Source organism: Hoplias malabaricus, chromosome 5, assembly GCF_029633855.1.
Source record: "Hoplias malabaricus isolate fHopMal1 chromosome 5, fHopMal1.hap1, whole genome shotgun sequence".
In the NCBI taxonomy this organism is placed as follows: Eukaryota; Metazoa; Chordata; class Actinopteri; order Characiformes; family Erythrinidae; genus Hoplias; species Hoplias malabaricus.
The window spans coordinates 54953460-54964328 of record NC_089804.1 but is presented as its reverse complement, the minus strand read 5'-3'; positions in this window follow the sequence as shown (position 1 = coordinate 54964328).

The following is a 10869-nucleotide window of genomic DNA, read 5'->3' as shown; positions in this document are numbered from 1 at the left end:
TGAGGAGTGTGGTGTGTTCTCCCTGTGTCTGCGTGGGTTTCCTCCGGGTGACTGTCTGTGAGAAGTGTGGTGTGTTCTCCCTGTGTCTGCGTGGGTTTCCTCCGGGTGACTGTCTGTGAGGAGTGTGGTGTGTTCTCCCTGTGTCTGCATGGGTTTCTTCCAGGTGACTGTCTGTGAGGAGTGTGGTGTGTTCTCCCTGTGTCTGTGTGGGTTTCCTCTGGGTGACTGTCTGTGAGGAGTGTGATGTGTTCCCTGTGCCTGCGCCAAGTGATTTCGGGTAGGCTCTGGACCCAGAGCTGGTTTATGGATATGTATAAGGTTAAGATTAGGTTTGGGTTTGGGTTTAGTGGTAGGTTTAGGGTTAGATGTTAGTGGTAGCATTAAACAAACACAAAACACTACCATTGCTAATGTTTTGGACATTAGAATTAGGTTTAAATTTAAGGTTTAGGTTAGGGTTAGGTTTAATATTATGTTTAATGTTTGGTTTAGAGCTAGGGTTTATTCTTTGTGCATTTGGTGCTGAATGCCCTTAATTTATTTAAATATTGATATTGATCATGTTGAACACTGGGTTAATCATCCCCTATAGAAAGGACCCTGCTCATTGGAAATCCATACTGAAGCAAGTGCAGCTCAATAATTTTGTGGCAGGTACTACATTCAGAGTGTCGTTTTTAATCATCAAACATTATTTCTGCAAGATATTCATTATTTATTGTTTGTAACCACTATCCAGTTTAGAATCGGCAGTGTACTGTATTTGTGTAAAATTCTCATAAACAGATTGCAGGACCCTGTGAGCTCTACTTCAGGAACATAACAGAGATTTCTAATTTGAGTGTTCTTACATAAGCAGTGTCATCAGTGAGAGCTGATCATAAAATAGCTACAAATTATAAGAAATCAAAACAAAAAATATAGGAATATAGTCTCTGTGGTGGTACCCTCAAAGATACATATTCTGTGCCTTAAATTAGGGAACATAATTGTACCTTATTCTATTACAATTGTAGAATAGAAACTGGGTTGATTTCATACGCCTCGTTTCATCGCCAGGACCCAGAATCACTCGGCGCAAGGCAGGAACACACCCTGGAGGGGGCGCCAGTCCTTCACAGGGCAACAGAGACACACACACACATTCACTCACACACTCACACCTACGGACACTTTTGAGTCGCCAATCCACCTACCAACGTGTGTTTTTAAACTGTGGGAGGAAACCGGAGCACCTGGAGGAAACCCACGCAGACACAGAGAGAACACACCACACTCCTCACAGACAGTCACCCGGAGGAAACCCACGCAGACACAGGGAGAACACACCACACTCCTCACAGACAGTCACCCGGAGGAAACCCACGCAGACACAGGGAGAACACACCACACTCCTCACAGACAGTCACCCGGAGGAAACCCACGCAGACACAGGGAGAACACACCACACTCCTCACAGACAGTCACCCGGAGTCGGACTTGAACCCACAACCTCCAGGCCCCTGGAGCTGTGTGACTGCGACACTACCTGCTGCACCACTGTACACATTTTAAAAATGCTATTTATATTTAGTACACATTGTATGAATCATGGAGATTGTCTTTTTATAAAGCATGCATAAACTGGTCCATTTGGGTATGACATCTCCACAATAATACTGTGTCATATAATACCTTATAGAGGCCTTTATAAAGTCTTGTAAACACAGGATTCATAAGAAATGTTACCACAGAATCTATTCTCAGAAAGAGTCTCTCTCTATTTCATCGTAACTGTGTACGTCTAACTGTTGACGGGATGTAGCGTCACCCCCAACCCCCCACCTCTGCTTTAATCTGTGTATTACTGTGTGATATAGAAGCAGACAGAACACTGTCTAAACGTCTGTATGAATTGCAACTGCGGCAGCAGCTGGATGTAGTTCAAGAAGCCAGGAAAAGAACACGGAAAATGGAAATCTTATTATGAGTCCTGCAAAAAAATCCCAAAACGATCGGAGTTATGTAAGTAACCTCAATTGCAAATTACCCATTTATTTGTAAAGTAACCTCAATTGCAAATTGTGCATGTGTTACCCATGTATTTACTCTTCAGTAGAGAAATCAGTGGCTTCTTTAATAAACACAGTAGAATGCTCTAGCTCTAGAACTCAATATTATAACCAAGTCCACCCAACTTTATATTGTTTAACATGCAATAGCACAGTTACAAGCAACACATAATAGGTTCATGACCATTGAAGAACAGGGTGAAAGGAGGTGGTCATTTTAATGTTGTGACTGTTGTACTGGAGAAATTAACACACACACACACACACACAGAGAGATAGAGGAGTGCTGGGTAGATGAAGCTGTTATGAAACAGACTCCTGTGTGACAGGCTGGGGGTCAGCGGTGGTCATGTGACCCTGCAGGGCAACCATGTACCCTCCATCATCCACAAAACACACTCCACTGACATCACTCAGCTCAGTAAAGAAGGTGTGGAAACACTCCCTCACACCCAGCCTGGTCTCAAGGTGATTTCGTACATATTTATCTAAAAGACCATAACCTGGACTTACATACAATGGGTGCTAAATATAACGTCCACTCAGAATATGTGTACTACAGTGTTTGGGGCTGTTCATTTACCAGTGTTCCTTCGCTTTTTGGAGCGTCCCTTACAAAATGAGACGACCCCTCAAGAGCCCAATACCTCATCAGATCACAAATAAAAATGAGCAGTGCTTCACTCCCAGGCGAATAGCAGTGCTCTGTAGGCACCGCTGCCAGTCTGCAGTGATATCAGAGGAGCTGCTGGACTTTAGTTCAATTCAGGGGGTCTTACACTTTCAGAAGCATTTGTTAATCACATATTATCACCCACTCCTAACTTTTCTATGTTACAGACTAAATTCAGATTCTTATTTGACAGCTTTTGATTCAAAACTTCCAGTTCCACCTTAAATGTTGTAGTAGTGCCAGGCACCAGAATGTAATTGCTTCACCGTTTTCATTTATGTTGCTACTGAGCAGTGTTTCCATTGGTTGCTTTGCCTGCAGAGGGTAAAATTTTCGGCGCCCTCTCTGGGCGGGGTCAATGATGAAGCACAAGGAAAAAACCACTGCTGAAAGAAAATATGCACATAGCGACAGTAATTGAGCCAATTAACATCCTCAAACCTGACGCCTGTGTGGTGTTTCATCTCTCGCCCCAGAGTCCGTCAGTGGTGAAGTAGAAGACCTGGTGATTGGTGATTAATCAGGGAACAGGATTCCAGCAGCGTCCACATTCAACAAGATCTCTCTCTTCTCCAAAACCACTGTGTTACAACCAGTTGTATTGGGACGGTTGTTGAAACTGACCGTGTGGAGCACACAGCCCCATGGTGTTTCACCAGCCAGGTATTGGACTCAATGCAGGTTACAATAATCACAATGGAACATGGAACATTTCCGTTGACTAATGACTAATGACTGACCACTGAGGAGACCACCCCAGTGACCTTTTTTTCTGAGAACGCGGGGAAACAGAATCGATAAGATCAAAATCAATCCAGCCACTGAAATCAGTGCTTATCATATTAATGTTGATTGTATTTATTGTATTATATCAGAAGAAAACACCACTGCCCAGTTAAACGCCTTTACTTTGGTTACGGAATGATAGGTAATGAGTGTACAATAGCAGGGAAGTTGGAGGCGGTGTGAGGGGGTGTTTTTTGGGCTTTTGTTTTTCTAGAGCTTACATAGAACTTCACAAACTAGTCCCGCCCTTCCCTACTCCGATTGGTTCGCTTGAGTGAGAAGGGGGCGTGGTGAAGTAGCCTAAAATCTTCTGATTGGACGGTCTGACTGTAGAGCTAACGTTATTGGTCGATACCCTTCTCTGTAAACATTTAATTGGTCAGTCTGCACGTCAGTAGTCCTTGTTTACGTCAGGCAAAGCTCATGTAAATGTTGGGTTAAACGGTGTAAAACATAAATTACCGGAGCATAAATATGAGACATGATTTAAAACAACAAAAACAAGAAATAAGGGAACCAAGGGAAAAAACTAAATAAAAAAGAGGAGAAATAATAGACTGGAAGAATAAGAGAACAAATGAGTGTGCCTCGCTTCCCACTGCTGTGCACTCAGGGGTGAGATGTGAGTAGCTCATTGTCATTTTAAAGAACAGGCGCTGAAACCGGTCACTCCAAACAGGGCTGTTTAGACAGAGGGAGAACGCTGGTGTGACGCTTGATCCTTGTGGTATTTTGACCAAAATGTAGGTCACAGGCGTTTGATTAAGACCCAGAACTGTGTTGAGTAGTGGAGAAAGTGTGAGTCCAGTGCATCAATGGCTAATTTACCGGTTTTACCGTGAGATTGCAACAGCCATGTTAGGGAGCCCTGTGTTACAGTCTCTACTGCCGTGCTCCAAACAACTGTAGTTCATAAAATTCATGAGTAATCGCTCACTGTGTGAAGAGGCCATTACTTGTTGTGACACAAAAATAATTCCTACTGCAGGCTACGTCTTTGCGTGAGAGCCTAAGTGGACCATCCAAAGTGTGCCAGAAATGTCAGTCATGGTATCAGTCAAGCTGCGTCCAAGAGCGCAGGCCTTTGTTCTGGCTGAGGGCAAGTGAAAGTGGCAGGGTACAGGAACTGTCTGTCGAAAAACGCAAACGCGGCTAATCACGGAGAAGCTAGCAGCCGCTAATTAGCTTGACAGAATTTTGCCTAATGCTAATGAGGCCCTATTGGTTCTTTCAACCATTATTAGCAAGGCTAGCCTATTTTGAAGGAACCACTGCTGCTGCTTTGGGAAGCTGATGGACTCTTGCAGCACCGACCTAATCTATTTCCACCATCCAGCTGCAATATAACAAGGCATTTGGGAGTGCACAATCTTTGCTGCGGCAGGTATTTTCACTCCACACCACAGCGTGGCCACAGAGACCGAATCCAAATGTCAGCATGTTCTGCATTTTCACAGACATTCAGAAAGTCTAATCTCAGCCGCTCAGTCCCAGACCGGACATCGTTCCCTTCCCTGTACGCAGCAAGCCGAGGCCAAAAACTGGCATTACCATGAAATTAGAAATGCTACCAACATCCTATTAAACCATGAACATGGTCAGAAATCTCACACCCTGCATACAGCTCCCAGGGGAAATCTTATTGCTCAAAATTGGCTCGATGATGTCTCCGAATAACATCAGGCAGCAGTGAGCGGAGTGAGGGCGAGAGTCCTGTCTTTCGTTCAGCTGCAGATGATCTCAGGACTGAGCCCAGTGTGAGACGTCCCTGAGATCTCCGCTCAAACTCGAAAGGAGACAGTGTGAGACTTCTCGTGCACTCAGTATACATCATTGTCTCTACATCCTTAAGGAGGAAATACACAGACAGCAAGCAGAAGCTACTGAGAAATTAAATTGGAACTACAGCAATATTAAGAAAAAGCAACAGATATCTGTAACACATCTGTTAAGGTGGAACTCTATGTATATTTTTGAGAAACTGCAGAGATATTTAGATGTAACTATAGATATATTAAGGTGATACTATAAAGATATTAATGAGAAGCTATGGTGGTATTATATGGATATAAAGAAGAAAATATTAAGGTGGTACAACACATTAAGGAGAAAGTACAGAGCTTTATTAAGGCGGTTCAACAAAGATATTAAGGAGAATCTGCCAAATAGACAGATTTTAATGTGGCAATACATAGATATTTAATGAAGGTACAGATATATATTAAGATGGTACGACTGAGATATATTAAGGAGAAGCTACAGCAATATGAAGGTTGTGCTAACAAGAAATTAAGGTAGAGCTACAGAAATATTCACATGGAAATATGCAAATAATGAGAATCTACAGAGATATTAAGAAAAAAACTACTGAGATTTTAAAGTAGTGGACAGATAGATAATTAAAAGGTACATCAATTTTAAGATGGTAATAAAGATACATTAAAAGTAACCTACAGCAATTTTAATGGGGAATTACTGAGAATTTACAGAAATATTAATGTGGAACTACAGAGGTACAGCCAAAACTCTACAGAGACATTAATGTGGAATTTTAGAGAAATTAACAAGAAACTGTAGATATATTAAGGTGGAATTACAGAAATATTAAAAGAAAATACAGAGATATTAAAGGGGAACTACAGACACATATTAAGGTTGTACTACAGAGATGTGAAAAAGAAACTAGATTTTAAGGTGGTATTGCAGAGATATTAAAAAGCAACAGATTTTAAGTAGAACTGCAGACATATTAAGTTGGTACGACAGAGATGTGAAAAAGAAACATCAGAGATTTTAAGGTGGTACTACAGAGATGTGAAAAAGAAACTTCAGAGATTTTAAGGTGGTACTACAGACATGTGAAAAAGAAACTACAGAGATTTTAAGGTGGTACTACAGAGATGTGAAAAAGAAACTGCAGAGATTTTAAGGTGGTACTACAGAGATGTGAAAAAGAAACTACAGAGATTTTAAGGTGGAACTACAGAGATATTAAAGTCATGTTTTTGCTCTTTAATGTCACTATGGGCTAAACCTGGTGAATTGATGGACATTTTTTTTTCTGCTGATATCCTAAGGTTATTCACATGAACACAATTCTAAGAGCACAATGTAAACACAAAGAGCTTTTTTTTGTGGTCAGGACTATTGAAAACCCACACGTTCTTACTCAGACAATAGAAAATAGCATATCTGAGAGGGACAACAAACAAAAGAGAGAAGGGAGGTTATGGATTTGGTGAAGCGCTGGACTGGAAGAGTTCGCCCGCGGCCGAGATGCTGTGTGCATGTGGGGAGGGGGCGAGGGAGCGGGAGGGAAAGGGATTGTGGGTAGGTTGGTCAGGCTGGAGGTAATGTGGTTTCAGCCTCATTAGAGGTTCAGTTCAGCGAGAGACGCTTCGGTTCGAATGGCACAGTGGATGTGCAATAAAGGTTCAAATCAATAATCGCAATCATTTTCATGTTCAGAACATCGCAGTCATAACCATTCATCACAGTAACTTAAGGAATTTAAAGCTCCATTGACCATAAAGTTGCACTTTGTAGTTCTACGATTATTGGCTGTAGTCCATTTGTTGTTCAATGGTCAGGACCACCTCAGGACCACCACAGAGCAGGTATGATTCAGAAGGTGGGTCATTCTCACTGCTGATGACGCTGATGTGGTGGTGGTGTGTTCGTGTGTGTTGTGCTGGTACGAGTGGATCAGACACAGCAGTGCTGCTGGAGTTTTTAGGACTAGAGATTTACTGACTAACTGTACAACGACAGACGATCTGAGACTCCACTCGCCATAACTCTATTAATCTTTATTTACACTGCTCTCTGTTTATACACTGCTCCCTCTATATAGATATTGCTTTTTGTTAATATCTTGCTAACTTGTTCAACTGTATGGGTATTTGTTTATATCTTGCCCTTTGTTTATACACTGGTCTCTGATTATAAATTTTCATTCATTCATTCATTATCAGTAACCTTTATTCAGTTCAGGGTCGCGGTGGGTCCAGAGCCTACCTGGAATCATTGGGCGCAAGGCGGGAATACACCCTGGAGGGGGCGCCAGTCCTTCACAGGGCAACACACACACACACATTCACTCACACACTCACACCTATAGACACTTGAGTCGCCAATCCACCTACCAACATGTGTTTTTGGACTGTGGGAGGAAACCGGAGCACCCGGAGGAAACCCACACAGACACAGGGAGAACACACCACACTCCTCACAGACAGTCACCCGGAGGAAACCCACGCAGACACAGAGAAAACACACCACACTCCTCACAGACAGTCACCCGGAGGAAACCCACGCAGACACAGAGAGAACACACCACACTCCTCACAGACAGTCACCCGGAGGAAACCCACACGGACACAGGGAGAACACACCACACTCCTCACAGACAGTCACTCGGAGGTAACCCACGCAGACACAGGGAGAACACACCACACTCCTCACAGACATTCACCCGGAGGAAACCCACGCAGACACAGTGAGAACACACCACACTCCTCACAGACAGTCACCCGGAGCGGGACTCAAACCCACAACCTCCAGGTCCCTGGAGCTGTGTGACCGCGACACTCCCTGCTGCACCACCGTGCCGCCCCTTGTTTAAATATATTAGTCATTATTTATAGCTCCTTTTTTATATATATATTTTTGTGCACACACTGCTTTTTGTTTATACAATTCTCTTTCTCTCATGTTTTGCTCTTGTGTCGACCAGAGGAGGATGCATTCCCTTTTAAATCTTGGTTCCTCTTAAGATTTTTTCCTCTAAAGGAGTTTTCATGCCACTGTTGCCTCAATAGGGCTGGGATCTGGAATTTTATGAAGCTGGTTTATAGTCTAAATAAAACAAAACAAACTTAACTGATATGAACTGCACTAAACAGAACAGAACTCTAAACAAACACTGCATCAGTTGCATGTGAATATTGAAGGCACTATTACCGAACCCGATGTCAGTGGTGTGCTACAATGTCTCATTATGTTGAATGAGCGGGTTGTCTATGTCCTATAAAGCAGTTGCTATGAGGGCTATAACGCAGTTGTGGGTAATAGGTGAAATAATTGAGTGGCCTGAAAACTGCCATCTCTATTAAAATGCGCCTAGCTGTGCAGCCCCTAATAAAGCGAGAGGGCTGCGCGGGAGCTGCACATCTGAGAACGCCTCCTCTCCCCCAATATCAAGCACCATTTAAAAGCCTCCTCCCCTCTGCTCACCCCCTTCCTCCCTCGCTCCCCCTCCCCTCCCCGAGCTAATCGCTCTGCTTCCTAGCTGCATGGAGAGAGATAAATCAGCCTTGAGCCACTCTTCTTTTAATCCTGCAGTCCAGAGGCTCCTCAGCAAGGCCGGCTGATGGACTCCTAGTAACCCCCCGCCAGGAGAACAAGAGCACAGAGGCTGCATAGTGGAGACTTCTGCTCAGACAATACACTGACCGCAGAGCGGCTTCAGTAAGTGCCATTGCATAAGACTGAGGCTGTGTATACAGCACTGTGACAGAGGCTCAGGAACAGGCCTCGCTGCTGAGCACGGTCCAAGACAACACCACACTCCTCACAGACAGTCACCCGGAGGAAACCTACGCAGACACAGAGAGAACACACCACACTCCTCACAGACAGTCACCCGGAGGAAACCCACGCAGACACAGGGAGAACACACCACACTCCTCACAGACAGTCACCCGGAGGAAACCCACGCAGACACAGGGAGAACACACCACACTCCTCACAGACAGTCACCCGGAGGAAACCCACGCAGACACAGGGAGAACACACCACACTCCTCACAGACAGTCACCTGGAGGAAACCCACGCAGACACAGGGAGAACACACCACACTCACAGACAGTCACCCGGAGGAAACCCACGCAGACACAGGGAGAACACACCACACTCCTCACAGACAGTCACCTGGAGGAAACCTACCCAGACACAGGGAGAACACACCACACTCCTCACAATCAGTCACCCAGAGGAAACCCACACTGACACAGGGAGAATACACCACACTCCTCACAGACAGTCACCCGGAGGAAACCCACGCAGACACAGGGAGAACACACCACACTCCTCACAGACAGTCACCCGGAGGAAACCCACGCACACACAGGGAGAACACACCACACAAATTGAGAAACTACGTCTTCTTTAAAATAAGTTGAATCCACTCATTGTAAGAGGTATCTATCCTGTAATTTATTCATTTGAAGTGCTTTACGGATACTTTTGGACACACAGAGTTAAAATCAAGGCTGGATGGCCTAGAGTCAGTGCAGTTCCGCTCCACTTGTGTAATGGGTTGCTTCTAGGTTACGTGCTGATCCATATAGAAATTCTGACATTGCCCAAACCACAGAGAATTTTGACATTTTCTCGTGCTATTTTAGAGCCCTGCTCACAGGAGGGGAAGAGGGGGGGGGGGGGGGGGTTTGGAAAGAGCTTCAGCCATCGAAGGGAAGGTGGAGAGAGAGAGAGAGAGAGAGAGAGAGAGAGAAGTCACGTGTGATTTTTGAGGACAAAATGGTGAGAGGAAATTGCTGTGCTCATCTCTCTCCCCATTCTCCTCCCGCTGTACTACAGAGCCGGAGAGTTTCTATGGCAACCTCTCCAAAATGATGTGTGCTGAATAGTGTGCTGCGAGATATGTTTATGATTACAGTCTGAGGGGAAAGGAAGGCTGGCGCTGCAAAAGGAAATTCGTAAAGAGGGCTCCAATAAAGCTGCTCTCTCCATATGTCCTTTTGATGGGGCTCTGTCGGCGTGCCAGCACAAATTTGCTTTCTTTTGAAAGAGAGGGGTGCAGGGATTGGGAATAAAAAAAAACACAAAAAGAAATCATTTGCATCTGCTGCCCCCTGCTGAGGACAGAAATAAACACTTCACTGATTTATTTTTTTCCTTTTCTCTCTCATGGAGATTCTCAATCGCATTCTGAGCACACACACGCACACGCACACACACACAGTATTAATAACAATAACATCAAATAGCTGTAACGTATATGTTACTGTTTACCTTTAATGTGTTCTATATATTCAATACACAGGCACTGATCAGCCACAAGATTAAAACCACCAAGATATAAAGTCATTATCACATTGATTATCTCCTTCCAGTGGCATCTGTCGAGGGATGGAATATATCATTCATTCATTCATTATCTGTTATCCAGTTCAGGGTCGCGGTGGGTCCAGAGCCTACCTGGAATCATTGGGCGCAAGGCGGGAATACACCCTGGAGGGGGCGCCAGTCCTTCACAGGGCGACACACACACATTCTGGAATATATTTGACTGCAAATAAATAGTCGGTTTTTGACACGGATTTGGCCCTCATTCTT